The sequence below is a fragment of the Crinia signifera genome, chromosome 9, assembly GCF_055691185.1.
Source record: "Crinia signifera chromosome 9, ASM5569118v1, whole genome shotgun sequence".
NCBI lineage: Eukaryota > Metazoa > Chordata > Amphibia > Anura > Myobatrachidae > Crinia > Crinia signifera.
The window spans coordinates 116,540,382-116,567,593 of record NC_139225.1 but is presented as its reverse complement, the minus strand read 5'-3'; the positions used below and the strand labels follow the sequence as shown (position 1 = coordinate 116,567,593).

The 27,212-nt window shown below is 42.5% G+C and overlaps 1 long non-coding RNA gene across 1 annotated transcript in view; it reads left to right on the top strand.

Annotated features, from left to right (window-relative positions):
* The first annotated feature begins 3,574 nt into the window (after positions 1-3,574).
* LOC146036680 (uncharacterized) overlaps positions 3,575-27,212 on the top strand; it is a 48,336-nt gene continuing 24,698 nt past the window's right edge. The window contains exon 1 of the long non-coding RNA XR_014460925.1: positions 3,575-3,689. This is a non-coding gene — a long non-coding RNA (uncharacterized LOC146036680). The remainder of the gene's footprint in view (positions 3,690-27,212) is intronic.

The following is a 27,212-nucleotide window of genomic DNA, read 5'->3' as shown; positions in this document are numbered from 1 at the left end:
TGGTATTTTTATGTTGCTTTACTTTTAGTTCTTAATGAAGTGCATTGACTAAAAGAAGCACCACAAAATCAAAGAAATATTTCATTAGCAAGTGGATGAAATGTCAATAAAAACTGCAAACTAAATGCACAACAAAGATGCTTTTGTAGAAAGGATCAAAAACATATTAGAAAGGATGTCCCACTAGTATTCTTGTAGCCAAAATTGATTTAAAACACTTTGTAATGTAAATGTAAAGACAAGACAGAACAAATGTGAGTGCATAAGATCAAGAAATTAAAAGGTTTTTCATTTTATTTTCAATTCAATCGCTGAAATTTGACATACGTATTGCTGAAATCAGAAGTAACTACAAATGGCTCATATTCTGCCAATGAATTTAGTCTAGATTGTTCAATTCATAAGGGACAATTTTTTAAAACTAAGCTTGTAATGGTATATTCTGCATTGTTATCAGTAAAAGTGATACACAATGTTTTACAGTAGCTATATAATAATAATAATAATAATAATAATATTAATAATAACAACAACAACAACCACAACAAAAACACATCATAGCACTATTAGTTATTTCTTTAGTTTAATGTATGATAACATGCAATGTTATATAAGTTTATATAAACTTATTAACATTTACAGTAAAATCTATTTTATTTTTTAGTGTAGTTATATTTCTATCACACTATTAATTGAAAATTAAAAAAAATACATTACAAGGTTAAATCAGGATTAGATGTTATATATTATTTATATTCTACTAATTGTCTACTAATATTTCCTACAGATTTACAACATATTTATAAACTATTGAATTAAAAATGCAGACATTTGTAACTTGTATTATTATTATCCTTTTATTTTGAACAGCAAATATTGATTAAGATAAAAAAATTTTTTTTACGTCATTACTTGAAATTTACAGTATGAAAAAGCCCATAATTGTAGAAAAGTATTATAAAATACTATTCTTATAAAAATAGAAAATAAAACACTCATGATTCTGCCCCTATATATATATAGTGGATATATGTGGATACACATATATATATATGAATGCTGGAAATATTGTGAAAAAAGTTTATATGAAGAATTCAAAGATAAAACCTTTTTATTGACTGTTTCTAAATAAACGTGATTTTATAATTGTTTCAATTTTTGGGTGAAATTTTATATAGAGCGCATTTCTTTCTTTCTTTCTTTCTTTCTTTCTTTCTTTCTTTCTCTCTCTCTCTCTGTATATATATATATATATATATATATATATATATATATACACAAACATAAATGAAATACTTTAACAAATTAAATTGTATGCAAATGTATGGTGATCGTTTCTTGATGTAATTATTAACTAATTCTTCCTTTACATAACCTATTCTAGGTTTTCTAGAGTTACCATGGCAGTATTCCAACATAAAATCCCAAATATAATAAATACTGAATGTCAGATATATAAACATATCGATTTTCTAAAATAGAAATAATTATCAGATATTCATTCTATTTCGCAAATTACACTTCTATTTTTTTGGAATATGGGGATAATAAGAAAACTTTTGCTTGCACACAGCATTTGAATATGGGCATTATACATATATATATATATATATATATATATATATATATATATATATATATGAGAGGGAGAGAGAGAGAGAGCGGGGGGAGAGAGGGTAAGAGTATTATTTAAGTTCAGATGATTTTTAAAATAATCTATTACATTCCATAGCGTGATATCACCCTAAAAAGATGTAAGCAGAGTAAAGGGAAAACAAATAAACATTTTTAAAAATGATGACTCAGTTATTTGGCATGGACAATACTCTTTTACTTCTGAAATTACTAAATGCTTAAAGCGAATGTTATTATTAATCTTATTCTAATGACATATTCACATTGTAATTAATATTACTACTACTTTTAAGACATTTATCAAACTTGGTAATAATTCCCACATTTCATGATACATGTAACTGAGAGCTGTCATATATACAGGGGAATCCCAGAACATGGGGGTGAGTCTGTAGGTAATGATTAAAGTAGTGTTTCTAATCAAGAAATGAGTGAAAAGAGTGAATAAAAGCATATCGATTGAAGGTTCATCTTCCAGCTTTAAAACTCTATTAATTGTTTCTCTTATATGCAGACTGCAACATTAGTTTGCCACTGAAACAATTAGTTGAGTTTTGTCAAGTGAAAAAGACACTCAGAAATCAATGAAGTGTTGTGAGAATGGTTTAAGTTTGCAGTAAACTTTGTAGATATATATCCAACTCTCATTAATGTATCTATCTTTCAATCTACCCCAGCCATCACTCAGTATGGTTTCAGACTCCCTCAAATTTGGCATTTCGCCTGGGACCACATTAATTCTTTTCTGAGGGCATTAGACGGGGATATATTTTATTGTGTACACTTTCCCAATGAATGAGGGACTTGTTTTTAATCACGTTAGCATCTCTGAGGTCCTTGTGCTGGCTGCCCTTTTAAATTATGTAGTATTGTTGCTGCAAGAGTGTGTTGTGTTTGAGGGTGTGTGTGTTCACCCAAGACATCTACAGAAACTTCTTTTTCAGCAAGCTGTCAGGACCATGGACAGATGCAATGATAAGTTAATATTACTGTGTCTTTGAAGATGGCTTATAACACTGTGCTCACTTACAAAACAAATAAAATAAATTCAGTGGTATGTACAATGGAAAACAAAATGGTAGAACAAAAAAATTCAGGTCCTTTCTCAAACAGAGACATACACACTCATACACATACATATATACACCTATGCAAGCATAGTAATACACAGTATCCTTACTCAAATATTGCTTTCATTAGCACAACATATATTTTATTAATGAATCAGTAATTTTCTTAAATGGGAGATGTGTATAAGTTTAAATAAAAGTATTTATTAAAAAAGAAATATAAAAGGTCTTGAAATGCTGTTTCTGCACCAATTTTGTATTAATATACTCCTGAAGGGCCATCTTTATATATATATATATATATATATATATATATATATACATACACACTCACACACATGCATATATATATATATATATACATACTTTGCATTAATGAATTCTTCTTTGTTCTCTTATCTAATTCCCGAGTTTTTTTCCATGAAGCGGAAAGCACATTTTCATAAATAGACCTTGGCCAAGTGCTTGGTATGAAAATTTAATGAAGTCTGGATGCTGAGTGCAGCCTGGGGGGCCTTTGAGAATCATTTCACTGCAACATTAGCAGGGCCTTCTCCTCTCTCTCTCTCTCTCTCTCTCTCTCGTACTTTCCAGACACAGCACACAATCAAACATTGCCAGCCCCCTTTTTTGCTTGCAGTACTGATCCCCTAAAAGAATGGGGCAAATGTAGGGACAAGGTATCATTTCACTTCCGCTCAGTATAAAAAAAAAGTAGTAATGAGCGCAGAATGACCCGAACATAAAAAAATAACAGGTGCAACATCTCACACCCCTAGTATTAAAAGTTTTAAATGCAGGCGATGCAATATTTATCACCTGAGATAATAAAAAGGCAAGTCAGTATTTCCCCGTCACAAATTCAAACAGCTTGACCAAATGCTAAGAGGAAGAAACATTTCTATTCTGAGGATTTGTTTTAAAAAGAATCACTTGTTTTGTTAATCCAATTTTTTAAAGAACTTATCTGTTGACAAGATCAAGGTAAGCTCTTTTAATATACAGTCATTCATTTAATGAGGAGTTGGGGGGGTCAATTTTGCTATTTCAATTTTTTTTCTTAACACAATTTAAACACCAGCTTGCATTTCCCTGATGCAAATAATATCAGGGAAATGCAAGAGTTAAATAAATAAATAAAGGAGGTTTTTGTGTTGTAATTAAAAAAAAATGACAAAGCATTTAAATAATAATCCATCAGAACACTAGAGACTCATGAACTGAGTCACAATTAGTAAAACTAACTTAATTAATCATTCAATTGCCTTTGGATTGTCGTTAGCGTGATCACTTATCAACCTTTGATCCTTTTCGAGTCTAAGACAAATAAGCCCTGTGGAGCAGAGTCTTTGCCTGGATAGTAATGAATATTTGCTGCTAGAATACAATTCACATGAGGATCTTCCGATGCAAAATGTCAACACTGTACCGCTTGTTAATAACTAAAAGCAATCATTAATTGGTGAAATTTTCTTAAAATATTATGCTAAAAATTATGATAATTCAGTATTACAAACATGTTTTATAAGTTATAGAATGTTGCGAAACTTATTAATGTACAATAAATGACCGTGATAAAGGATTTGATGATCAAAATAAAGTAAAATTGCGTAAAATGAGAATCCTGCAGTAGTTAAAGATCTTGAAAATAGTGGCCGTCAAGTGTGTATATAAATATATATATATATATATTAATATATTTAGATACTGACATAATTAAAATATGCATGCTTTTTTTCAGTTTCTTATATAGAGTCGATTCACAAAAAATAAAGTAACCATAATAAACTAAATAGCATTAAATGATTTCAACATTATCCAAAAACCAGTGTGTAAAGTTTTCTTTTTAATAGTCTTAGAGATAGCTTGCTGATTGTTGCCACTAATTTTATAGTATTTTAAAAGTACACTTCCTAATTGTTAACAAATTAACCTTGTTTATTTGGCTCAGGCAGATTACTTGCATAAATTCACTGGAGGAATGGTTTTATTTTATTGCTTTCTCTACTATTTCAACATCTTGACCACACAAGGATATTGGGAGAACTACTTGGCACAATGATAAAGTAGAAGGGTCAGTGACAGGAAACAGTGGTTGGTGAGACGTGCAATTCTTTTTTATCAGGAAATACGTACTTGGTGTTTAACTTCATTGGTCATGAATGCTTAACTGCACTCAGGATCAACCAGAGTAGTTGCCAATTAAAACTGTAAAAGTCTGTTGGAAAGAAACTTACATTTGCTTCGGAAATACAAATGTTCTCTCTGTTACTGCAGTACTCTACCTGAACAGCTAAACTTGCTAAGCATACTATCTATGATAGATAGGTGCAAGCAATTTTCCAAAACTAATCTGTAAAATTTGGCATTAAGATTACCCCCCGAACTGCATCACAGAGCGCAACAAGTGGACTATAATCATTCAAGCTCTATTACTGAATAAGAAATTCTACTAAATAGAATGTACAACTACAATGTGGAACAGCCCACCAATACTACAACTTGAGATTGTACCATCGAAATACGTTCTGCTGTTAAACGTATTTACATGAACACACAGGAGATGACTTAATGTAAATACTGTGTGGTACCATTATTATTCTAATGATCCAATTGGCTACAGCAGTATCTTGCCAAGCCTCTGCCATTTCCTATTTATCTATATGACCTTGTGCAGTATGGATGGTGTAATGCAGCGATTCTCAACCTCGGTCCTCAAGTACCCCCAACAGTGCACGTTTTCCAGGTCTCCACACAGAATCACAAGTGAAATAATTAGCTCCATCTGTGGATCTTTTAAAATATGTCAGTGAGTAATGAGTGCACCTGTGCCCCTGCTGGGTGACCGGGAAAATGTGAACTGTTGGGGGTACTTGAGGACCGAGGCTGAGAACTATAGGTGTAATGAATAGCAGTACTGCGGCACAGCACTGAGGTCATGTGTTTTATTACCACCATGACCCTAACTGTGTGAAGTTTGTATTTTCTCACCGTGCTGGGGTGGGTTTCCACTGGGTACTCCGGTTTCATCACACATTACAAAAGTATACTGGTCATTTATTTGCTAAATTTTATTTATATCATTGTTTTTCCTTGATATTTTTATTTTCCATGCAGGGAAGTGTAGACAGGCCAAAATGTGTAAAAGCAGAGAAATGTACATAGCTAGTAAATTTTTTACTTGTTATGGTATTAGGCATTTCTGGTAATAGGTCTACATTCATGGCACATAAAAAATCACGCATGACAGGCAGGGCTAATAATACTAAACACACACATTAAATAGTAAGCTCTCTTATAAGCAGGGCCCACCCAGCCGTCTATTTTCATGTGTGCATTTATTTTTTTCTACTTTTGATTTATTTTATTTACTTGTATTATTTGTATACCGTTGCAATAGTAATATCTGCTGTTCCATTAAGTCTGCCTTAGGTCCATATCTTACAGCAGGGATGGGGAACTTTGGCCCTCCAACTGTTGCTGAACTAGACATCCCAGCATGCACTGCTACAGTTTTGCTATTTGGCCATGCTAAAACTGTAGCAAATCATTCTGGCATGTGTAGTTTAACAACATCTGGAGGGCCAAAGGTTCCCCATCCCTGTCCTACAGTATCGGTCCCTAAACTGTAGACCAAGGCTTGAACTGGCACCAAGCTGTCCAAGGTCTCATGATGCCCTCAATGTATGTTCATTTTGTTTCACCTATCCCTGCTCGAGCATGTATATCATAAAAACCTGGATTGTTAGAGTGCCCATGAATCAAATTTGGGAATCATTAGACTACAAAAAAAGTCATTAGGCACAAGAAGTTCTAATAGAAACCAGAAAAATAGATGTTAGATTTGATTTGGGTCCCAGATTAGCACATACTATTAATAATTATGAAAGCAGTTTTGTGAAAGATACATTTATAGGACAGAGACACAATCAATGACATTAAAGTAAATGGTAGAGTTTTGCAGAAGGCTTAGTAACTTTAAAGAATGTCAATTCTATCAAAATATTTTTTATATATTTTATTTCTCAAAATTAATTTTATACTGTAGTAATGGAATTACAAATGGATGCAGTCTGGATCCTGACAGTGGAAAAAGTTAATCTTGCTCGTTGGCAGGGTTGGTCCAAAGGAGGACCTAGATTAAGGGGCAGTATAAATGGGTAATCCAAGTCATTTGATCTGTCTCCTGTTTACAAGATGGGGAGTTGCTGCTTCCTGCAGTGATAACACACATCTGGGGGTGGAGCCAATGACGCAAATGGAAAGAGCCAGATTCTCACTGCAGCGGGCTACTGCCCCTGTGGGTAGTGTAAACCCGTAATAATCCAGACTGGAGCCATGGTGGAAAGGAGCCAGTCCCGAGTATTAGAATGGTGTTTCAAATATTGCCGTATGTGAGACCACAAAACAAGCGCAGTATTATGTTCATATCACAATCAAGTATAAAAGCTGTTCCTGCTAATAATTTCTCACGTTGGGCACACACTAGACGATTGCCGTGGTCCCCGATATGGTTAACTATACCAGCGGTGCCATGGGAGAACGATATTGAGCATACACTCGTTCCCCTGCTCCGTACATGCAGTCACTGAAGATATTCTCAGATTGAGCTGCATATAAAGACAATGCGGTCGCCTGCATCGTTAACGATAGTGACTGTACACACTGGAGGAAATATCCACGATATCATAAACAATATCGGTTTCATCCATATCATTGAATATATATCGCCCTGTGTGTACTCCCTTTACACATAGCCAGTCATAGAAAAAAGAAAAAATACATAAAAGAATACAGGGTTTTTTTTTTTTTAGAATAAGCTTTGTTGACAGTCTAGATTTTAGACAATTCCAAAATACTATTGTGTTTAGCAGCAAATCATATTTGAGTAGACATTGTATTCTTTAATCCAAGTACTTCATGATTTTGCAAATTCTTTTAGGCCAGAAACGTACCTGCTGACTGGCTACTGCTGCAAGGCCCCTTAAGGCAAGCAGAAATAAGAGCGTGTTTTCTGGGGAAGAATTGCAAGATTCATGATAAAAAAGATAATGCTGCATCTGTATTAGTGCAAATGGGCTCCACTGTGCTGATGCATGCGTTCATCAAACCAGGATCCAACAAATCCATTTATCTTGCAGACTCTATTAATATCAAGGCTCAATGAAGTAATTAACCATTGCCGGCAAGTGTCGCACAAAACTTTTTTTTTAATTTTATGAATTAAGTTTTTAATAACCTGCACTGTCAGCAACTGGAACTGTTCTTTATATTTATAGTATATGTGTAGAAGATGGAAGTAAATTACCTTGCTACAGTACATTGCTGCAGGACGAGTGTGCGACTGCTTTTATATGGCATTGAGCACTAATGTATTTTTACCAACCTGACCCAGAACTTATCACGCTACATAACACCAGCAATTCCCTGAGGTGTAGAGAACTTCATTAAAATATACAGTATACTAGGTGTTTTTTTGTTTAACACTTTCATTGGCAATCCCAAGAATTTTCCAGGCTGTGCCTCAGTGCCCAGTCTGGCAGGCCCAGGGGCGGATTGGGCCGCCGGGAAACCGGGCCTGACCACATTTGTCTGCTATACCCCCCATGGCCGGGCCGCTGCTTCCCCCTCCTGGGCCGCTGCCTGGCTGTCCTGTCCACACAAAATATGGCTGCGGCTTTGACCAATATAACGACGGCCACCTGCCAGTGGCTCCTGGATGACACCCACAATGTCACCGGCTATGACAGCTGCTTCCAAACTTTTCCTTGGCTGGATCTCTTCACCAATCCGCCCCTGGGCAAGCCCGGAAAATTCTCAGGATTGCCTCTGTTTAGAGGTCCCTCCCCTCCACCGCACCTCCTCCTCCCCCCTCCCCCCCAGCTGTTCTATTACACCTACGGCGCTGGCTTATGACAAGCCGGTTGCCGAGGGCAGGGATGGGGCGCCGGGGCGCAGGGCTGGGCAGCGGCTGATTGACAGTTCAGCGGCACTGCCCGGACCCGGGGAGGCAGTGGTGGGTTTTTTTAGGAATCGCTCCCCATAAAAAACTCGCCCAGTGGGGGGTGCTCTCTAAAAAAAACACCACTGAAGGGGTTAAAAAATATAATTAGAAAATAAAATCTATGTGCATTTATATAGTAGAAGATATTTTCAGTAGGGTAGAGGGCAGCATAAGGTTAAACATCTACAGTAAATAAAATGCAGCATTAAGGAGTTACATGTATGAGTAACATGGTATATGTATGGTATGATTCCATTATTGTTTGTAATATTAACTATTCTAAAGACCATGCACCTTTTTATCTGCTTGTTAGTAGGAATTATTCTCAGAAATGTAGGTAATCATTAAAATGCATAAAGGCCCTTATTCTGGTTTATTCGCAAAGGCAAATTCCTTCTCAAATGGACAAAACCATGCCGCACTGCAGGGTCAGGGCAGATTTAACATGTGCAGAGAGATGTAGAGTTGGGCGAGTTATTTTGTTTCTGTGCAGGGTAAATACTGGCTGCTTTACACTGCAATATAGATCTCACTTTGAAGTAAAACCCCATCCAAATCGAATTCTCTCTGCATCAGTTACATCTGCCCCCCCCCTGCAGTGCAAGGAATTTGCCTTAAAATGTCTTATAATGTCATTTAGCATTGTCGATATAATGAGGAATTATAAGATTCAGAAAGGCTGTTTAAATCATGATGTGCTTAAAACACAGGTTCTCAAACTCGGTTCTTGGGATCCCAAACTTTGCATGTTTTCAAGCTGTGGATCTTTTAAAATGTGTATGTTCTCCACACAGAATCACAAGTGAAATAATTAGCTCCACCTGTGGATCTTTTAAAATGTGTCTGAATAATGAGTGCATCACTCCCACATGAGGTGACCCACTAAAACAGGGATGGGGACCTTTGCCCCCCCCCCCCCCCCCAGCTGTTGTGGAACTACACATCCCAGCATGCCCTGCAGCAGATTTAGCCTGGCCAAATAACAAAACTGTAGCAGGGCATGCTGGGATGTGTAGTTCAACAACAGCTGGAGGGCCAAAGGTTCCCCATCCCTGCTCTAAAAGATACCTTTATACACACACGGCTTTATACACTCCATTTTGAGTTCGGTACGCTTCTCTGGTTCCCATTGAGGTCACTGCATTGTTTATTAAGTTTTCTGAGCCTTACATGATTTTCTGTTCATTTTTATGAATATAACGCTATATGAGCAACATCATTCAACACTTATCATCCTACAAACAATTTATGACGAAATCCAGCGCCATCAATACTGCTTTTCCCGTTTCTATGACGGACTACTGGCGACTCTTTCAGTCGAGGCTGAAAAGGATTTATTATCTCACCTAGGGCCTTTCTGTTTTCTCTTTTGTATGGTGCATACTGTATTTGCCAACTCTCCCTGATTGTCAGGGAGACTCCCTGAAATGGAAGTACTCTCCCTGACGGCACCCTACCACCATTATGTAGCTGTTATAAACTTGGGGGGGAAAAAAACAATCAAAGATATTTACATTGAAATTGAATAATCGGCGCCATTTCCCTGCATTAGTTATAAGGCACCAATGATCCCTATGCTACAGATAGCCATAGCTTTCGTATATCGGGGCACCATTGCCACTAATGCGACACAAAAGCATCTCACACGCAGGCGCCTCCCATGCTTGGCGAACAGCAGACTGAATGAGCTTGGCTTCATCTGTACATTATTTTTCATATAAGGTTTCTTGTGGAACCAATTGTAAAATACAAGACATGAGCAAGCCCTGAAAAATATCAGGGTGTTTGCACTCACAAGTACAGCAGATCTTACTAATGGATTTGGGGCTCATCTACATTTGGATGTCAGTCATTTCCTTGACACGCCTCTCAGACGTAGCACTACCCGCCCACTTTAATGCCACGTTTACAGGTATTGCTTTCACAGTCGACCCTGAAATGCATTTTTCAAAAGTCAGCAATTAAGCTACAGTATGGTACCTTGAATGTAATAAACAGCTACTGAAATAGCCATGCAGTGGACGGGAATAGAGATGACTTGCAGAGGAACCTCACTCAAATCAAATGCTGTAGCTGAACAGACTGTTTCTTAGTAGTGCAAAGAGCAGATGATATAACATTCATTTGCTAATTGTGTTTTCAAGCGTCTATTGTGGACTGTATTTACAAATTCCCCATTCAGAAGTTTATAGCCTTTAACTAGAGCAGGGATAACCTTCAGATTTGTGGACACCGTGGGCATATTAAGGGAAGGGGGACACAGGGATATATTATATCTTGGGCTCCCTCTGTAAGGGCTATTTCACATGCTCCGGCTCCTGCCGGGCGCCAAAGCCCTGCACAGCCAAGAAGCCGCGACGCACTGAGAAGTTTACAATGGAGGGGATGGCCACAGCCCGGCAGCCGTCCCTTCCAGTGGTGGGAACCGGCTGCAACCGGGCGGCCGGGCCGTGGCCGTCCCATGTGAATGGACACAATTGTGTCCATTGTTAACTACTGTGTGCGGCACGGCTTTTGACCGTGCAGGATTTCGCCGACCTAAGGGTGCCTGTCCTGAGAACGGTGACATCACCTGCTCTCCTGATTAAGTAGTACAGAAGCTGCTGCTATTCTTGCATATGACAAGATAGAGGATAGTAGACTTTCTTTTTCTATAATGTATTTTAAGGTTTAGTTGCCTTTGTTACACTCCAAGAAAACGTTATAAAATAGTTGTCTCTCAATTAGATGGGCCTATAAATAGTACTCAGACATTATTACACTATTAGTCTATATGTAATATACTCCAGTGTTTTAAATCTAATATACACAATCCATACCTTCTAACATAAGCCATTCCAGTAAGGCCAAAACCTTCTTTACTTGGATGTCCCTCTTAATTTATGAACACCTGTTGGGAAACACCTTTTCTTATCAATTAAAGCAGGTGACACCAATTATACATTTAGAGATCATGGGTGAGATTTAATAGGATGAGAGATTCAGAAAGTGAGAGATTTGGTGAGAAATCTCCAGGTTTTTTAAAGCGGCAATCATTTACACTGCAAAATCACACTGGTTTTGCAGTGTAAATGATTGCTGCTTTAAAAAACCTGGAGATTTCTCACCAAGGGTGGGATGTATTAATATACATCACCGCCCTTCGCCTGCCAGCCGCCGCAATGCTGCCGCATACAGTATGTACTAACATATGCGGCTAGCATCGGGTTGCGGTGACGGAGACCCCCGCGATACCTGTGATGTGGTCTGCGGGGGTCTCCGTCACATCCCGGCGGCTGGCAGTATCCCCCTGCGTCTTCCCTTTAGTACATCCCGCTCCAAATCTCTCACTTTCTTAATCTCTCATCCTATTAAATCTTACCCCATATGTCCCTCCTGGAATGGGACATGTTTGAAGATATGCACAATCTAATATACAGACACCCCATTTACCCGGGCCCCCCTGTCTTAAGTGCCCCCAGCCCACCAAGCCTTAATCCAGCCCTGACCAAAGGGTAGAGGTCCAGGTAAAATTGCAAGGAAAATTCCATTGCAAAACCGCTTATCCAAATCTGGAATTTGGTGAATATTTCCTGGCAACAAATGATAATGATTTTTATTTTTCCCCTCTAGATTCCATTACATTAATGTACTGAGCACATAACTTTGCACATTTATTTTAATAATTATAGTTTGATTTTCATTTTGTCTTCATTACATACTCGCCTAATCTCCTGAATAATTCCGAATATCAAATGAAACCCTTCCAATCCCAGCCCACTGCCTTCTACAACCAATGTCCCAGCAGAAGTTGCGGTTCCGGGGGGTCCAAGCATGAGGGACATGAAGCTGTATGGGGGTGAAACCAAGGGAGGTGCCAGATTGAATTGCATCATTGTGGCCTCATCCCTAAATGCCGCTCTAAACTCCCCAGCTGTGCTAATTAGTTTGGTCCCTCCCGGAGTGGGTCACCAAGAATGTTAGTATGTATGTCTCAATTTCATGAACACAGGTAAAAATTCACTTGGCCCTGTATAAAGAATAAGGGGGTATTCAAACCCCTACAATTTTTCCAACAGGGGAAAAAGCGGCAGGCATCAATTCAATGATGTCTTTCCCGACAGCATTGAAGAGGCAGGTCGACAGAACTGGCCCAACTTTAAAAGCTGTTGGGCCCGTTTTGCCGAGAACGGCCGTGAATTGTCACGATCACATCGGGGGATCTTGACAATCCATGGCCTGTTATGCGAACACTCCCCCTTTTCACCAATCAGAAGGCAGGAATTGAATTTGCGGTCAAGCAAAACTAAACTGGTCCAGGGTCACGGCTGCCGGAACGTACCAACATTCGTGACCCGGGATTGAATACCCCCCAATGCCTTACTTCCATATTTATTTTTCAGATCTATGAAATGGGTCTGTGCTACTACACCGTAAACAAGAAACATAGCAAGTGCATCATCTAGATGCTAAAAGTTTATTTAAAAATCAAAAACAAAACCTACGCCTACTAATAGCGTACACAAAACTGTACATTGACGTTCCATTGAGCAGCATGCAATTTATTTCATGTAGTTTCAGGAAGTTTCAAAGACTGCTACAATATGACTTTGGAGTTATTGGGGTTTTATTTTTTAAATGTCAGGATGTAAAACCCTGCGTTTCTTAGCGTGTTTATGCCAATATTTAAAAGGGCAATGCTTTTACTAGTCTGTGCTAGATTAATGGCAGAAGCTGATTGGTTGTCCACTTTATGGGTATTTTTACTAAAGGTTTTTATGGAAGCCGAGTTGTTGCCCATAGCAACCAATCAGATTCTAGCTGTTACCTTCTAAAGGGTACTAAATAAAAGTACAATCTGATTGGTTGCTATGGGCGACAGCTCCACTTCTAACAAACCCGCACTTTTATACCCTTTCACATCACAAATCCCGGGTAGATGCAGGGCCGGCTCTACCACTAGGCAGCTTTAGGCAACTGCCTAGGGCGCCAGGTTCTGGGGGGCGCCACCAAGTCTGCAAATCAAAAAAGCAAGGCTGTCTATGAGGATCCTTGCTGTACTTGGTGGTGGCTGTGGAACTTCTAAGATCTCACCTCTATACTTTCCCTTGAGTCATACTTCCTACATTGCTGCACCCTCCTCCACTCTGTTGTGGGTGGCAAAGGGGAGGGTGCAGAGGACCTCCAGGAAAAGCAAGGGGGGGGGGGGATTGGATGACCACATGATCTGTGGGGGGGGGGGGGGTAGGTTGAAGTTTTGCCTAGGGTGCTGAGAAGCCTTGCACCGGCCCTGGGTAGATGACATCATCTGGGGCAACGAGGGGCAGAGGCATGTCATCAGGGGCAGGGGAGGAAGCATTGCTTGGAGCTTACTCTGCCTCCTCCCTTAGTGAGACTTGATCCGAGTTACCAGTTCACGCTGCACTGCAACCCTGGTCCAATCCGGGTTGAGCCTTCTAACCCGGGTCCGAATGCCAAGTTGCTAGACCCGGGTATTTTCAATATATATCCCTACCTCTCTCACAGGCTTGATACAATGTTTGTGCAATATCACACTGATGCACTGAACACATTTATCTCAGTACCTCAGAATATAGAGAGAAAACATGTGGACTAGATTAACTCTGACAAGCATTTGGGAGCTTAAATTCCTTCAGGTCAAAAAAATTTTTAGCCAGAATCTCTTGACCTGATAAAAACAGTTTATTTCCCAGCAGCTTGTCAAAAACATTTATGTTGTTTAGCAAATACAGTAGTTATAACTACAAAAATATTTACACCATTCATCTCATATATATTTCACTGGGCAGAAGCAAGAGGGATAAATAACTTAAAAATCTAATGAATTGCCTTTACTACAGGATGGGCGTATGGTAGGTTATATTTGAATTAATCACTGCCTTGGCGTGCTGCATACTTGCCTACTTTTGAAAACTAGTTTCAGGGAGATTATAGTTGGTAATAGAACGTTGCAAGGCGCCCCAGGGGGCGTGTCATGCTCCACCCAAAGGGCGTGTCTAGTTCCATATATGGAGAGATTGTGAAAAGAGATTGTGAAAGTGGCACCTAGAAGCGTGGGTGTGCACTGCTACATCTGAGAGAATCTTTTAAAATGACTTAAATTCAAATGTACAGTAGATGAGCCCCAAAGCAGTTAGTAAGAGCTACTACACTTGGTAAAGTGCTGGGAAATGGTGCTGATGAGTCAGTGTAAATGTATCTATCTCTCATTCCTTTTTTCCCAAAAAATGTAACAGTGTAATGTGGGCTAGGTGAAATGAGGGAGATTGCTAGACTAATGAGGGAGAGAGGGAGACTGCTGCTATTTCAGGAAGTCTCCTGCAGAATGCAGGAGGGTAGGCAGCTATGGCATGCTGTAAAGGCTGGTGGCCACTGTCCTGGGTTAGGTGATGATGAGAGTCAGGCTGTATTGTACTGTATATACTGAGGACACAGCTTTAACCCTTTCAGTTCTATCTGATGCAGTTGTTCATAGTTTATTGGGATAAGTGCAGATGTAGCCATCTTCAGCTTTGCCGCCAGTCATACCCATGGCAGACCTCCCAACTTTTGTAGGAAAGTTTTAGCTTGAAATTTTGGGTTGGGGCACAGCCTATAATTGCGGTACTCCTGCAAGGCCATGCCCCTGTTTTTGCCAATGTGAGGGTATGCCCACCGCTGTGTGAGCTGCTGGCATGCCCCCAGACCCTTTTTCTTCATGAATAGACACTGCAGACTAGTGATGGGCAGGGGCGGATCCAGGATAAAATGACAGGGGGGGCACCATGATAAAAGAGGGTTTAGGTGGGGGAGGGCCAGTGTTAGTGGTGCCAGTGTACATGCTAAGAGAGCGGCAGAGAGAGGGTGGGAATGGGACTAAAAATAGGCCCTGGCATTTAAAGTATGCAGGCCCACCATGGCAACAAAAGTGAAGGATGTAGTTGTGCGCGCGCCAATGGCGCGCTCTGGAAAAGGGGGTGTGGCCACTCAACAGGGGGCGTGTCCTTGAGTGTAGTGTACAACACCATATACAACTTCTACACATTATGCAACAAAATACTAGACCCCATTATACTTGCCCCTTACACATGATGCCAAATGGCATGAGCCAAAATTCACATAATGCCACACGGATTGTGTCAAAATTCACATAGTGCCACACGGATTGAGCCAAAATTTACATAATAACACATGGATTGAGCCAAAATTCACATAATGCCAAATGGATTGAGCCAAAATTCACATAATGCCACATGGATTGTGTCAAAATTCACATAATGCCACATGGATTGTGTCAAAATTCACATAATGCCACACGGATTGAGCCAAAATTCACATAATGCCAAATGGATTGAGCCAAAATTCACATAATGCCACATGGATTGTGTCAAAATTCACATGCCACATGGATTGTGTCAAAATTCACATAATGCCACACGGATTGAGCCAAAATTCACATAATGCCAAATGGATTGTGTCAAAATTCACATAATGCCACATGGATTGTGTCAAAATTCACATAATGCCAAATGGATTGAGCCAAAATTCACATAATGCCTCACGGATTGAGCCAAATTCATAACATGCCATATGGATTGAGCCAAAATTCACATAATGCCACACGGATTGAGCCAAATTCATAAAATGCCATATGGATTGAGCCAAAATTCACATAATGCCACACGGATTGAGCCAAATTCATAAAATGCCATATGGATTGAGTCAAAATTCACATAATGCCACACAGATTGAGCCAAAATTCACATAATGCCACACGGATTGAGACAAAATTCACATAATGCCACACGGATTGAGCCAGAATTCACATAATGCCACACAGATTAAGACAAAATTCACAATACGCTTCATAAACAGGGACATTGTCCACCAAATGCGCGCATTAAACATTTACAGCATAATGTCCATTGCACGTTAAGTTACACGGCATGATGTCCATTATGTATTATGCCAAACACCATAATGCCTATTAAAAATTATGCTACATACAGTAAGTGCTACTTATCTACATGCTCATTGCCAAGGGTTCCATGCTCATTGCCAGAGGTTCCATGCTCATTGCCATGTGTGATTACATGCTCATTGCCAACGGGGAATACATGCTCGTGGTAAATGGGGGACAGCCGCAGCCAGGCAGAAGTGATAGCCACTGACAGTGGCAGAGCCTGGCTGTATCCCGATCACTGACGGTCCCAGCTACAGATGTATCCGGTCTTATCCTTGCTGGCGATCCGCCAGCAGCATGCTGCTGGCGGATCGCCAGCAACACGGCGCCGCTATCTGACTGAGACGCGCGTGCGTCCCTCACGCACGTGCGTCTCAGTGTCCGGGCGGCGAGGCGAACACAATACTGTCGCCTCCCGCTGGATATGCTGGGGGGGACCCGAGGAGGCTGCGGGGGGGTGCGGTTGCCCGGTGTGGGCACCGGGCGACCGAGGGCAGCACCGTCGGAAGGGGACGCGCGCGCACCTCGTGCACGCGCGTCCCCTTCCGGCATACAGATGGCGGCGGGGCAGGGGATGGCGATGGCGACGCCATCGCCATCCCCTGCAAAGATGAGACCCGTTACATCTGTATTTGAAATAATACCCATTTCACACCAGAAAATGCATTCCCAGGTTGGCCCCTTTTACACCAGCCTAGTCCCTGCATTTTCTGGTGTGAGGGGTAGAGAAAACCACCCCTCCCCCCCTTTAACCAGTTATCTCATTTAACCGGCTATATCTTCGGAACTAACTGACCCATTTACATGAGACAAGTATCATATTGAAGAACTTTTGAGTGGGCTTTGAATGATTTTGGTCCAGTAAAACTGGAACGTTTGGTTCCAGAGTAATCTGCCCTCAAAGAACAACAGCCATGAAATTACATTTCAAAATTAAAAAAATTGATTTACACGCTATATCTCTGGAACCGATTGACCGATATGGACCACCCTGGTATCATATTGAAGGCCCAGCGATTTGGAATTGAATAACATCAATCACAAGCTCCTGTGATGCCAGGGGGGCAACTGGCAGCTGTCGGAACCGGGTGGGGGTCGGAATTGACGGGTCCCATATTATCCTATGGGGAAAAAATGTTACAGCTTTGCCAGGCGATATCTCCAGTTCCCGGGGGGCTAGAGACATGGGCCTGGGATCGTTGGAAAGCTCTGGTCCTCATCTACAAAATTAATGACAGGGGGCACGTGCCCGGGTGCCCCCCCCCTGAATCCGCCACTGGTGATGGGTAGCGGGACTCCCAATTGCCCCCCCCCACCATGGGACACTGTTGGTCATGGGAGAGATGCAGGATAGTCCCCAAGAAATAGGACTGTCCTGTGACAATCGGGACAGTTTAGAGATATGAGCATGGGTGGATTCGGTATGAAATTCCGACCATCAAGATCCCGACGGTCAAAATACCGACAAGGTCAAAATCCCGACATAGTCAAAATACCGACATGTAAAATCCCGACAGGGTCAAAATCCCAACAAGGTCAAAATACCGACATGGTCAAAATACCGACAAGGTTAAAATACCGACATATAGAATGTAGACAGGAGTAAAAGTCAACATGATCTTCGGTCGACAGGTGGCGAGGTCGACATGGGTTTGTTCACTGTTTTTTGACCCGAATGTTGACACAGTCGACAAGGACAGAGTTGGAAGTCAACCGCAGCCACTCGCATCACTCGCTTCACTCGCAATGCTTCGGGTATGGTGCCCCACTGCGCTCAGCACACTATTTTATTCTCCCAGCACGCCCTAGTGGATGGTAGGGCGTGAAATACCACCGGTTGGCTCATGTCGGGTCAAAAAACAGTGGAAAAAACCCATGTCGACCTCGCGACCTGTCGACCGAAAGTCATGTTGACTTTTTCACCTGTCTACATTCTATATGACGGTATTTTGACATTGTCGGGATTTTAATAGTCACACAATGGCTTATACAGTAGTCACACAATGGCTTATACAGTAGGAATGAATAGATAATTCATGGGCACACTAGTCGCACCATCGCTGTAAAGATGAGCATGGCTGCATTATTCGTCATATTGTTGACTTTCAATATTTCTACAGTTTCGATATTTACCTCTACAATCATATTTAAGGTTATAGGATGTATGAAAGTTCAAAAAGAAGTAAACTGCCAACCAATCCGCTCCTAACTGCCATGTTACAGAATGTGTTTGAAAAATAAAGTTAGGAGATAATTGGTTGGTAGTTCATCTATCTCAAGGTTATCTCTCTCCAAGGCCTGTTACATCTGTCACACAGCCCGTAACATGGCATTTATGAACTGAATGGTTGGTACCTTATCTCTCTCCACTTTATGGCATGCCATGCTTTGATACATAATCCCCATAATAATGACACAGTTAAAATGCTTAAGTAACATAATACCCATGTTGGTTTTATGCCGTCGACAATAGCCTGTCGACATATGTATTCCATGATCTGTCCGAAGCTGTATAGGATAAAACTGCCTACTCATTGGGCCTGATTCAGACCTGCTTGTTGGGCTGCGAATGTTGGAATGATGGAATGAGTGATAGCTAACAAGTATGTAATAAATTAGGCCTTTACTTTATTCCTCAGTTGTCAGCAGCAAGGAGAACCCCCCCCCCCCCCCCCCCCCATTACTGGCACCTATACGCAAATGCAGCGTAATCTCAGCCTATTGGTTAATCAAGTACTGCGCCCAGTGCCTGTCAATCACCTTGTGTACAGCCAGCGAAGGCCCGTACGTAGGAGAACCATGCGCAGGTGCACAGTCTTTCCATTAACGCATGGGCTGCGAATTTGCAGCCTTCCAAATTGGTCTGAATCAGGCCCTTTGTGCTTTGGTGGTTGGGTTGGCTCATATACAAGGCTTTCTGATTCCCAGTCTTTCCTTGGCAATTCCAGAAATATTTTGGTTCCCCTCACCCCCACCATTTTTCATACTCACCTGTTCCCCTGGCGTCCACGGTGGCCAACGGGTTTGTTTTGAGATAAACCGGGTCCCAATGATGGATTGTGCAGGTGTGCGAGTGACGTCAAGATGTCACCTGCACACGGCGCAATGCATCCTTGGGACCGGGGATGCCTCTGAAGATGAACCAGATGGCCGCTGTGGACGCAGAGGGGCGCTGTGGACATCGGGGGACCGATACAAAATCCAGAATAATCCCTTACCCAAAATGCTGGCAGAACACAGCATTTTCTGTTTTTGTTACATGAGGAAACATGGAGAACATGAATGCATAAGGACAGGTGCAATACAGCACCTGTCTCCACTGTGTGGTGTGTATAGCTAACTACACCACAGCTACAGGAACATGCTATTGTTTGCAGTGTAAAAGCCTTTATATAGTATGGTGGAAACATATTGATATCAGAAGATAGATTAGGCCCCGTGGCCTCACAATGGAGGTTCGGCCGCATTCCAGTGTTACCTGCTGAGGGGTCATAACAAAATGCCAGCTCCTGCTCAGTGACAGGAGCTGGTGCTGCACTGTAACATTACATGCATCACCAGGCTCCTGTCACAGAGTGCAAGAGCTGTCACTGCACCCACAGCGTTCACTGGGGCAGCCCACATCTTCCGAAGCTCTGAAAACAGGGTGGCTGGGACACAAAGCCATGCACCTCCAATGATGCCACGCGCCTCCCACTAAGCCACACCCATTTCCATGCTGCACACCATAGGCACTCACATGGACATATGCCAGTGACGCTTCTTAATAGGTTGACACCATATGATCGACATTACGTCAGCAGGTACAAAAGATGAAAGTTAAACAGTTTTAAGATTGACAGGCGCAAAAGTTCGACATGACAATCGTCGACACACAAACGGTCTGACATATGCACAGAAGCAAAACATTGGCCACTAAAGCTCCGTACACACTAGGTGATTTGCGGGACCTCAGATATAATTAATGATACCAGCAGTGTTCCCGGATGAACAATCTAGTGCATACACACTGAATGATATTGGTAACGATATCATTCGGTGACATCACCCGGTCCCCCACTGAACATGCAGTCACTGATGATATAGTCAATGTTGAGCTGCATGTTCGGATGACAGAGGACAGTGCTAATGATGCACGGGGGTGTACAAACTAGATGACATGAATGAGATATTGGGGGTTATTCTAGTTCATTCTTTCTGACAAAATCCTTCTTAGATGGACAAAACCATGTGCACTGCAGGTGGGGCAGATGTTACTTGTGCAGAGAGAGTTAGATTTGGGTGGGGTTTTTCTTCAAAGTGAGATCTATATTGCAGTGTAAAATAAAGCAGTCAGTATTTACCCTGCACAGAAACAAAATAACTCACCCAAATCTAATTCTATCTGCACATGTTACATCTGCCCCCCTGCAGTGCACATGGTTTTGTCCATCTAAGAAGGATTTTGTCAGAAAGAATGAACTAGAATAAACCCCATTGTTACCAATATTGTAATTGTTCATAACGTTGTGTGTATGGGGCTTAACATGAACGTTTGCATGAGGGCAATTATACTTGACTCATGTCCTTATGGAATGTGGTCAACACACAGGTCTACAGTCATCATGTCAAAGGGTCAGCATAGAAAAGGTCGACATGAATTAAGGTCGACAAGAGTTTTTCGTGATTTTCTTTTTTAAACCAACCTGTTCATACTTTGGCATCCCAGTGAGCGCAGCGAGGGGACTTGGTACACCTATACGGTGTCTCGGTTGACCTTTGTCAACACAGACACCAAAGAAAGTGAAAAAGTCATGTGTACCTTTTCCCATGTCGACCTTTTTCATGTTAACATTTGTTTGTGATGATCTTTTGACCATGTCGCCGTAATGCATGTCAACATTTTTGATGTGTCAACCTTTTGACTGTTTACTAATAATAGTCGATCTTTTAAATGTCGACCTATACAGTTTTGACCTGACAGCCCGTACTCACCCCCTACAGAAGGAGCTGCTCTCATTTGAGCATCTCCTGTCATGCCGATCGCCAGCCCGCACCGTCAAATGGATGCGCGCATGTCGGAGATGCTCCCACGACCCATTCTCGGCATTTGAGCCGCTTGCGCATTCTCAATCGCCAAATGCCAGATACCAGTGGCTGGCATGCTGGTGCGCTGGCAAAAACAATGAGAGTGGCTCCATCCAGGACCAGTGTTATGTTGCCCATACATGCGACATCGCAGTGCGATGTCCATCGAACCTGATCGCATTTTGTGCTGTTAAAGTGCCCCCTTTGCAGCACCCGATGTCGCATGCCATCTTGAGATGGCACATCGGGTGCTGGAAGAGGGCAGCTTTATGAAGTGCAAGAAGCGCTAACGGGCGGTGGGGGTCAGTCAGTGGTGGCGGCAGAATTGTTTAAACACTGGGCAGCCATCTGATTGGCTGAGATAGCTCAGCCAATCAGAGGGCTGCCCAGTGTTTAAACATATCTGCCGCCACAGTAGCGCTAGCAGGCGGTGGAAGTCAGCGGTGGCGGCAGAAGTGTTTAAACACTGGGCAGCCCTCTGACTGGCTGAGCTATCTCAGCCAGTCAGAGGGCTGCCCATTGTTTAAACAATTCTGCCGCCACTGCTGACAGAACCCCACAACCCACTAGCACTTCTTGCGCTACATAACACCGCCCGCCGTCTTCCACGCCGCCAGCGGTCCCTCCGGCCCCCTCTCCCCATCCCCACGCCGATGAAAAAGCGTTCCCTCCGCCCCCCCCACCTGGCGGATAGCATTCGAGCATCGCATGTGGTTAAAAACCACATGCGATCGCTCCTGCGATTCAATAGATATTATGTGCAGCACATAAGAGCTTGAGACCCGACATTCGACCGGCGTGCCCGCGCATCAAGTCGAATGTCTCCTTAAAAATGCATACAATCATTTGTTTTCTCGGCCAGATGCGGTCGAAATCAAAGGATTGCATGCAATATCTCACAGAATGGTCAAATATTCTCTGTAAAGCGCTGCGGAATCTGTGTGCGCTATATAAGAAACTGCTAATAAATAATAAATAAATAATATGTATGGGCAGCATTAGGGTTCTCTGAACCCTAGGCAAAACTTCCAACCTACAGATGGAGCGCCTGACAGCCATTCTTTAAAATTGCCAGATCCCCTGAGTTGGCGCAGGCTGGTGGACAGGATCTCTATCTGACTCACATGCTCGCGCTTCTCCATCAGCATGGCGAATGGGAGCAGATTCCCTGCCTGTCTCCACTTCAGGGAGACGGGCAGGACGAGTGGGGGGTGTGGGCAGCTATGGGGGGGACGGGGGAGCAGTGGGGCTGGCGGTGGAGGGCTCCAACAGAATGGGGCACGCGAGCATCTTGTGTGCATATGCCCCCTTCTGTTGGCTGGCTTCCGGGTAGCAGCGGCTGGCTGATGGTGATAGAATCACCAGGAGCAGGTCCAATGTGAGCTGCTAAATCTGTACCCCCCGTCCCCCACGCTACTGCCAATGCACACTTTGCAGCTCCTCAAGTGAATGTGTAGTGGCGGTATCTCAAACGTTCCACAGTTGTCACCTTGTCAGTACCGAAACAATACATCACACAATAAAGTGCATAGATATAGTGAAAAACAGGAGAATGTCTCTCTTCCATTATTTTGAAACTGTAAAAAAAAAGACAGATAGAAACACAGAAGGCTGAATAAGCCTGAGGTGACATAAACCACTGAGGGTTCTCACAGGGTACACTCTGCTGTTGGTCACATGCTATGCTATTGAGGATGGGCACAAGGTCTATCAGAGCAGGGGGAGGGTTTAGACAGGGTAGGAATGATCCCGAGTTTAGAGTGATCACCCTCTGTCCAAGAAGCCCCACCCACCCTTCCCTATTTCTCTTCCTCTTCGGCGGCGGTAAAGAACGGTCATTCTTTAAGAACTCTGTATGTGTGTAGGTAGTGGGGGTGCACTCTCCCTCGACAACGATTGTCATAGGCCACGCTTCTGCCCGGGGGATGGCCGTCACCACCAGGCCTGGTGGCTGACCAGGGAGAGTGGTCATCCAGCGTTGTATGTATGCTTAAGTGATCTTTAACCCCACCTTTCCTATAATGACCGTTCTTTGGTGCCGCCACCATTCATAGTCTTAGTTAATTGTCAAAATAAATTTGACATTCTGTTTTTGAAACGCCAGCACTTTGTGTCGTGTCTTTATTTTAGGTTTAAGTAAGTTTGTATTTAAGTGTATCAACAGACAGGGTGGGCCAGGGGGATACCCGATGGTGACTTTATGAACATTTTTCATAAAAATGCAAAAATTCAGAAAGCAATTCTCCAAGTAACACAAAAGCACAATCCATCTCATACAGTAGATGTTACACAGTATAATACGTACTACAATAACCCGCTGTTATTCATTCTCTGCTCTTTTCAAAACATGCCGACTATTCTGCCTGATGAGATGGGGGTGGGAAACGTAATTGTTTACAAATTACAACAGACTGAAATAACGGTTTGATCATGTCAGACTGGCAAGTGTTGTGTTTGGTGTCTCCAAGCAGGAGGGAGCGACTGGTGAAAGAGAGAATGCTGCTCAATTTGCTGCGGCTCATTTGCATGACAAATCAAGTACTTTAATAAAGCTTTAGATGTGGCAAGGGCGACAGACCAGCACAAGTACTTCTTTTCAACAGAGCCGCAAGCAGCAAGCTATTCATTAACTAGTTTGGTCACATAGAAGGAGTGTATCTCATTGAAATAGAGAGACCAACACAAAAAGTGTTGTCTTATGTAAAGATCGTCACTTATTAACTGACATATAACACATTAACACGCTGCATAAGCCTCGCCCTCTTCAACCACTCAACACCAAGTTGTGCTTAATGAGTCATAAATGAGTCATAAATGTATAGTTCTAGAAACAGACACAAAGGTGTAATCAATGATTGGCTTCAGGGTTTCTTCCCAGAGTGCATCATAGCACTGCAGGAGGCGCTGCATTAACACTGCATGCAGCTATATTTAAAGGGGTGTAAATCAGTTGGTCACCAGATTAGGTCGACATACATTTAGGTCAACATGTGTCTAGGTCATAATGCAGGAAGGTCGACATGATGCTAGGTCAACATGGGTTAGGACAACAGGGTCATAAGGTCGACATGGTCATTAGGTCAACATGGGTTAGGTCGACAGTCAAAAGGTCAACATGGGGTTTTTCACAGTTTTTTTTACCCAAATGTCGTCACAGTCGACATGGATACAGGTTAAAGTGCACCGTGTCCCCTCGCATGGGTCACTGAGCTCGCCATGCTTCGACACATTATTTTATTCTCCCACCATGCACTAGTGGATGGCAGGGCATGAAATACCACCTCACGATACATGTCATCACCTTGACAATGCTTATTGCGAAACGCTTTGGTGAAGGGGAGCAGGGACACCCCTACTCTACAGACGCCCCACGTTTTTATCACCCTGAAACCGGACCAGTCTCCAGAATCAATCCTCTCCCAGGAACCAAGCGGCACCACCATCAAGCCCACCAGGTAGAGCACCTCGCTCCATCAGGAGCTCCCTGGTCAGGAGAGTTACATCTCTCCCACAAAGGAATCAAGTGGCAATAACATCAAGCCCACCAGGTAGAGCACCCCGCAACATCAGGAGCTCCCTGGTTTGGAGACCTACATCTCTCCCAGTACAAACACCTTTGGCATCCCTAACTAAGGACGATTATCTGGAGACACTGGGGCAGATGTATTAACCAGCGTTAAGTGCAAAAATGCACTTAACGCTGGTTAACTGGGGGGGATTACGTCTGTCCCTAATGTATTACTAGCGCACCTAACGTGCGCTAGTGACAGCCCGCCGAGTTACGCTCAGCGGGGCTGTCCCTGCAATCCCCCCCAGGGATTAACGGCCGGGGCGATGTATTAACAGCCTTCAAGGCGTTAATTCGCCCCGGCCGCTTCGCCAGCTCAGGGCTAGCGTTGTCCCCACAGTGGGGGATAGGACAACGCTAGCCTGCTTCTGGCTAGGGCTGCGCTGGAGATCTCGCGTTTTTTGCGAGATCTCGCGCATGCCCAGTAAGCCGGGCAGGGGGGGGGGGCGACGGCGAGTGCGCATGTGCGGGGCGGCGAGGGAGCCGATAAGGAGAGCCGTTAACGCTGGGGATAACGGCTCTCCTTATCGTCATGGGGGATGTTAATACATCTCCCCATAACGAGTGCCCGCTTCTCCTCGTTATGCAGGAGAAGCGGGACTCGTTATTTCACAAACGTTACAAGGACAATGATACATCTGCCCCATTATAGGAACGGATAAAGGACACTACTACGGCTGGACTGTGGGTGAATATCCCTGCTCTCTGCATTTACTTGTGGTACCCCCAATCTTTTTAATTGATTTATTTTATCATACTTTTTTTTATATGTATTATTCATAATAAATGTTTTAACTACACCTGTTGCATGCTTCTTAGCGAGCGTGGTCTCAAACCCCCCCCCCCCCCCTTTTTTCCAGTGTACCATTCCTTGGGTCAGACTTCCCAAGTCCCGAGACCGCAGCTCCAGCAAAACAACTCCGCTCAGGCGCCCCTCAGGCCACTCATTGTGACCTACCTTTTCTCTCATGATACATGTCGGCTCAAAAAACAGTGAAAACCCCCATGTCAACCTTGTGACGGTTAACCTAACCCACGTCGACCTAATGACAGTCTAACAACTTCTTGGTGACCAAATGAAAGTCTGCCACTGTAACTATATATAGAGCAAGATTATTTAAGATGTGGCCGACCGCTTTTGTGGAACTACAGCATTCCTTACCACAGTTTTGCTCTTAGAGCAGTGGTTCCCAACCCTGGTCCTCAAGTACCCCCAACAGTGCACGTTTTCCAGGTCACCCGGCAGGTGCACTCATTATTCAGGCACATTTGAAAAGATCCACAGGTGGAGCTAATTATAGCACTTGTGATTCTGTGTGGAGACCTGCAAAACATGCACTGTTGGGGGTACTTGAGGACCAGGGTTGGGACCCACTGTCTTAGAGAATGCACATCTGGGGCAGGGTTACAGTAGGATATGAGGAAGCTGGACAGCCACATGTTGAATGGGTATGGGTCATTGGGTTGACCCAATTTAGGTCAACACCACTGATTCGACAGGGCTTAGGTCAAAACCTGAAATAGGTGGACATGGCTATGGTCGACAAGCATTCGCCAGTATGAAATATTGATTATCATTATTTTTTTTTAAACGTAGCTTTTACCGCTTTTGTTATTTATGTGTATCTAATAAATGTGACGTGATAGAGAAAATCTGTCATTCTCACTGTATTCAGTATTCCATAATTAGTGGAAAACCCATATTCCTATGCCAGATGCAGAGAATGTTTAAACATTTGTTGATCAGGCAATGGCTGCATTTTAACCATTTCTCTGGCACCTCACAACCACTAGCATTGCACCCCATAGAGTTGTGCAGAAAAGTCTGCACTGTTGGGGTACTATAATTCATTTATATAATTTAATGATAAAGATCAGCCATATTGCACTTAATGTCAACATACAGTAGTCAGCATGGACATCGTC